At 33.3% G+C, this 6,810-nt stretch overlaps 1 pseudogene; it reads left to right on the top strand.

The window, feature by feature from the left end:
- Positions 1-349: 349 nt before the first annotated feature.
- Positions 350-6,810, top strand: part of LOC149568560 (putative protein phosphatase 2C 53) — a 74,871-nt pseudogene continuing 68,410 nt past the window's right edge.

The raw sequence follows: 6,810 nt of genomic DNA, 5'->3' as shown, positions 1-6,810 counted from the left end.
TAGAATATGGGGAACAACAGAAAATCAGAGAAAGACAAGGAAAAGAAACTGGATAGTAGAATGAGAATAAAGTAGAAGAGATATGCACTCTCCAATTTAAAACTTTATTTATATAACACACTCAAATTTGTATTACATACACCTATGAGAGGAGGCTTCAATATTTATAGATTTTGCAGCCTCTAGAAAACTCTATACTCAGTTACGATGGAGAAAATGGAGAAATTTGGAGTCTTTGTTTCCATTTGTTCAAGAGTATTCTAGAAGGTATAATAAATGTTCAACTACTACTATTGTTGATAAACATTACTCTAATACTCCATTAGCCCCAAACAAGTGGCCTCCCTCAATGCTGCAAATACCGCACTTGTTCATCTCTTTAACATCGTGCTTCCAAAGTAAAAACTTGACAGAGGAGTTGGAAAAGGAAATGCATGTTAGAGCTGGTTGTAACTACTCTGTTGCCTGCAAAAAGGGTCGAAGAGAAGTTATGGAAGACGCTTTCAAGGCAATTGTTGACATTTCGGGGAATTCCAGGCAGGTCAGTCAATATTTAATTCTGCATATAATCTCATCTCTGAGGATTCTGTAAGGATGTTAATTAGAAATTCGAGCCTACTGAAATCTAGAAATAACAATAAAGAATATATCGGCCTCCAGTAGCCCCAAACAGGCGGCGTCCTCCGATGCTGCAAATACCGCACTTGCCCATCTCTTCAACGCCGTGTTTTCAAAAGGAAAACTTGGCAGAGAAGTTGGAAAAGGAAATGAATGTAAAAGGCTGTAACTACTCTGTTGCCTGCAAAAAGGGTCGCAGAGAAGTTATGGAAGACACTTTCAAGGCAATTGTTGACATTTAGAGGGATTCCAGGCAGGTCAGTAAATATTCTATTCAGTATATAATCTCATCTCTGACATTGATATAAGGATGTTAATTAGAAACTCGAGCCTACCAAAATCGAGAAATAAAAATAAAGAATATTACATTAATCCTGAGAACCCATGAGAGTTTTCTTTTGATTTTAGTTAACATAATCCTGACCTATTTTTCTTTTCAGGCATACTTCGATGTGTTTGATGGGCATGGCGGGGGCATGGCTGCAAATTTCGTAGCAGGGAGACTCAGCAAAAACATTGCAGATGCAGTTGTGGAAAAGGGAAAAGGTGAGTGTCACTTTCACATGGAGGACGTGGTTAGAACAACCTACCTTACCACAGACGAAGCCTTTTCCAACTAGGCATTAAACATTTGAAACACCAACTCTGCTTCAAATTTATATTACACTCAGTCTCTACTTCAAAATTAGAGTTTACTCCTTTGAATTATTGGTAGTATTTACATTGAATGAATGGACATCTAATGAGTAAACTTTTCAAGTACTACAAAGGCTGAATGAACAGCTAAGGTTGAAAGTTGATTAACTTGTATTTAAGTTTGTTTAAATCAATTTTGTCCTTGAATCATAATGGAATCAAAACATTGTTGTATACTTGCTTACAAAATGTTGATTTCACTTAAGGCCCGTTTGGCAACAAGAATACTCTTGGAATAGGCATTAGTGTGTCCCTATTCTTTGTTTGGGTGTAACAACTTTGAAATGGGAATATGAATATGACCAGAATAAGTATTCCAATTTTACCCAAAAAATGGGCTTATATAAATTCACCAAAATAGATGGAATAGGAATACTTATTCTTATTCCATATATTACTTAGAAAATATATAATTCTGGGTCCATGCCCTCAACTTTTGCTTTCACTTACGTTTGCCACTCATTCTTTAGTTTACATCCGTTGTAGTTGATCCCCCATTTTTATGAGGTATGGAGCAGGGTTTCATTTTTCATTTTTCGTGCTTTTTTACACTTCACTTTTGGGTAATGTTTTTGCTATGTTGAGTGTGGCATGTTTGAATGGTTGTGTTTAGGGTTTGGTCTCACGACATTGGTGGCAAGAAGCTTCTACAAACTTTTCATGGCATTGTGTTTCACAGGGGGTTTGGTCTCACGGCATTGGCAGCAAGAAGCTTCTACAAACTTTTCATGACATTGTGTTTCATGGGTATGTAAATAATGGAGTTTTTTAATCCATCATAACAGTTGAGTCTAGTGATTTTACCTTTTTTATACATGGGGTTTCCCTATGAGAGTTTGAATCTATTAGACAACGATGATCAAATTTTAGAGTTTTTTGACCATTTTGTTAAACATCTGGGCTATTAGCTATAATTTTTCTACAAAATATTTTAATACAACACTGATCTATGTTTCTTTGAAAAAAATAGCTTTCTAGAGTGAGGCAGCAAGTGTTTTAAAGATCTCATAGGCATTGCATGATTAAGAAAAAAAGACTAAGTGGGAGAGTGGAGCAATAGAACTTTTCTTTGGAAGCATTGTATGATAATTTATGTGCCTTTATCTTTTGAAAGTAAGGATTTCATCATCGGTTGATTAGTTCATTTTTACAATTAAAATGGTGAATTTGAGGAACTGAACAACTATTCATGGGTTGATTAGGTGGCTTTGCATATTTTTTCCTCAAAACTCAACACCTATGATAAATAGAGGATTTTGTTCAATTTTTCCAAATGACATTGAGCAAAACATTTTATATATGGACATGCAATTGTTTAATGTATACCTTTGGAAGTTACTTAGAAATTTGTTTTGGTTTTATCTCTTGAACATCCCACTTAAAAGAAGCATTTAATCCAAAATGCACTTCATATCTATCTGATAAGCATGACAATTTTGGCACCTCATTAGGCAATTATGATTGTTCTTCCACCTAAGGGTGTTGGGCTTTTACATTCTACTTTAATGGTTATGTTTGCCTTCAATTGCATTTTTATAGGCAATATATAGAAACGATCAAAATTGAAGTCTTCAAAAAACACCTGGCATGCTAATCATATATTTATGAATCACATAATTTGATTTTGTCCCTATAAATTTATGTTCTTCTTTTCACCATAATTACTTAATTGCTAAGTTTATGCTTCTTATGATAATTTTTGTAATGAATGTCTGCAAAAATCCTCACATATCATATGAGATGTTTACTATATCAACTTAATATGATCTACTAAAATGATGAATAGTATCAAAATTGAAGTCTTCAAAAACCACTTGGCACACTATCATATATTTGTGAATCACATAATTTGATTTTGTCCCTGTAAATTTATATTCTTCTTTTTACCATAATTACTTAATTGCTAAGTTTATGCTTCTTATGATAATTTCTATAATGAATGTCTTCAAAAATCCTCACATGTCACATGAGTTATTTACTATATCAACTTAATATAATCTACTAAAATGATGAATAGTTTCAAATTTAATTTGGTGATTTAGATTTTTTAGATCACTTTCATTATTATTAATCATTGAACTAGATAAAGTATAGGGGATAATTGTGTACTACAACCCTATTGCGCTCTCTAAATGTGTGTTGCAACCTTTCTCTGAAGTCTTCTCATAGGGGACAATTGTATTGCCTCCCATTTCCACATTCTACACACCTTCCATGTCTCTATCCCAACTTAACTAATATCTAAATTTCTTCTACTTGCACCACACATTAACTACTTCTTCATAGGATCATTTCTTCAAAATAAGGGCCATGAGAGTGTTAATCATATACCTCTATTTATTGAAAAATAAATAGCAAACTACTTACCTCCAGCTGGTTTGTCAAATTGATAATCAAGGCATGATCCTTGGTTCAATCAATGAAGCCCTCTAGTAAATCCATGGGTTCACCTTCTGCCATGTCAGATATCAGAACCCACATGAAGGGGCAACCAGAAGCTTCCAATGCAGAGCCAGTTCATGCAATTGCTTTTCAGATTTTATGGCAAAGGCAACATATAACAGCTAAGTTTGGTGACCAAAGGCAACATATAAGAGCTAAGTGACCTATTTACTCTACCAAAATCATGCTTAGACATTCCTTTGATGAACTCAATTCTTGAGACTCCCAATTTAGCTGTCTTTGCATCATATTCAGTCCTGTAACTTGTTTTAGGTAATAATTGTAAGGATAAATAGGTTACATATGGGGAAAATGTGTTTTTATGTTTTTATGTTTTTATGTGTTTATGTCAAACAATAACTCCTTTATGTGATTATAGGTCTTTTAATGAATCCTGCTAATGATTTAAAAGTTCAAGGAAGCAACGTTAGGAAGATCACAGTCTTGAGTGTACTTGTTGTTTTGCTTGCTACCCAAGCAGTATCCATAGTAGCATCTTACGAAGATGCTAGAATACATAGGCATAATCAAAGAAGAGCTACTTGTCCTTTCTATAAATGTATTACATGTTCCAATGACACAGATTGTCATGACCAAATATGAATGAGTAGAGGAGCTTTCTTCAAACTTTTCAATATTCCAAAAAGGGAGCATTGAAGATATGGTAAACATGAAATTGGAAGAACAATTGGTCATGTTCCTCCATACCCTTGTCCACAATCTAAGGAATAATAAGACTAGCCATAAATTTGGTCACTCATGAGAGACTATAAGTTGCTACTTCCATAAGGTCTTGAAGGCTATCATATCACTCCATAGCATTTACTTTTTCCCCCCTTCTCTATCGATTCCTCTAGAAATTGTTGGGAAAGAGTATTTTGATCCATACTTCAAGGTACATCTCATACTAACATGTATTTTGTTGCTTGATTCTTAAGTATATTCATTTATATTTGACAATAATATTTTATACACTAGGATTGTATTGGAGCAATCGATGAAACCCATATACTAGTTACCATTGATGTGGACAAGAAGAAAAAATATCATGATAGAAAAGGAAACTTGTCACAGAATGTACTAGGCATATGTTCGTTTGACTATAAGTTTCAATATGTTCTTTCTGGTTAGGAAGGGTCAACTACAGACAGTCGTGTTCTTGCTTCAGCTCTGTCAAGAGAAAATCCACTACTAGTTCCCCCAAGTATCTTAAATCCTATAGTTAAGGAATATATTGTCATTATTGTAATGCATAGTTTTTATGTGATTTCTAATCTATAACTTTTCTATCCCTTTGTATAGGAAAATTCTATTTAGTTGATGCCAGCTATCCAAATGTTCCTAGATTTCTTGCCCCTTATTGATGTGCGTAGTATCACCTAAAAGATTTTTCCAAGGCAAACCCAACCAATAATGCACATGAGTTTTTTAACCAGTGACACTCCTCTCTTAGGAATGTGATTGAGTGCACATTTGGTATTTTGAAGCAATGATTCCCTATCTTGAGGCATGCAACATCCTATAATATTGTGACTCAAACAAAGATCATGTTAGCATGTTGCATACTACACAATTTTATTACGATAGAGGATGAGGTTCCACCCGATGTAGAAATTGAAGATGAAGTTGATCATGATGGGATAAATGTGCCAATCCTTGACACTTATGGGATGACTCCATGAGATAGAGATGACTAGGGAAGTTTCAAGATGAAATAACATGAAGGATGTGGGAGGACTATAGATCTCGACATTAGTTTTATTTTTCTCGTATTGACACTTTTAACTTCAATTTTGAAAAACTACAATACTTGCATTGACACTTTATATGGACTGTTGATTCATTAACACTGATATATGATTAAATTATTTTGGATTGAGTGACATGAAATTGTCTCACTATTGATTCATCATGTACATTGCATGCCATATGTGATAAGTATTTCAACCATAAATGACTCAGGGGAGCTACCATCTCAATATGATGAAATATTTCTAAAATTTCTTTAGCTTTAAAAGATTTTAGTAGAAATGTGCATTTATTTTAATCTAATGGAAAATATGTTTAAAGGTATGGAATCAATTTAAATATTTCTCATATGTACCTATGAATTTGGTGAATTGAGTGCTAGTTACTCGAAGAGAATTGAATATTTCAAGGATGAAATGACTCTGATATGCATTATTGTTTTACTCTATTTTATTTATGAACAATTGCAAAATCATCTTTCGAATACATTGTTGGAATCTTCCTTTACTAATAATGTTGTTGTAAGTTTTCCTAAAAATAGAAGTGAGCATAGGCTTATTTTGTGCCTTTTGTCAAAGAATAATGTATTTCAAACCATTCCATAGGTGAATAAGTGTAATATGATGGAATAGTGGAATATGTGCATCAGACCATCAAATTTTTCTTTCCTTGGTTCACAAAACTCATTCCAACCAACAATCTATGTATAAGTGTAAAATTGGAAACACACACAAGATAGTATTAGAGTTGGACACCCACAAAAATTGAATTTAAACTAGACAAGAACAAAATTGATCAAAATAACCAACAATAAAACTAAACTGCTAATGCTACAATGATATGACAATAAATTGCACTATTGTCCAAGGAGAAAAAGTCTTGTCAAGATCGATCCATGTTTTCTTCTTCCTAATCCTTTGAATTATTCAGATTACATTCATTATTTTGGTTGTTTAAATTACGTAATATGAAGGTGTACTGAAGTCCAAGCAAGTGACTAATAAGGCTAATATCAATATTATTTCAAAATTCAAACCATTCACTCTGTTGACTGTAATCTTCCAAGACAAAAATATTAATTTAATCTGGGGGTCTCTCCATATATTTCATATTTTTTTAGGACTTTAGTCCTTGAATCTTGAAAAATTTAATCTCTTAGAAAGTTTGTGAGTATAAATATTGAGGAGCACAAAGGTTTCATTGGATTCTTATAAAAAATGTTGTAGGAATGAAAATTTGATAAGGCCCTATGGACCACTGAGATATTTTTGCAGTTATTTTCCCAATTTTCATAAGATTTAGACC

The sequence above is a fragment of the Cupressus sempervirens genome, chromosome 3 (assembly GCF_028749045.1).
Source record: "Cupressus sempervirens isolate cs-2001-9-10 chromosome 3, ASM2874904v1, whole genome shotgun sequence".
NCBI lineage: Eukaryota > Viridiplantae > Streptophyta > Pinopsida > Cupressales > Cupressaceae > Cupressus > Cupressus sempervirens.
Note: the sequence above shows the minus strand (reverse complement) of the source record. Positions and strands in the feature narration are given on the sequence as shown.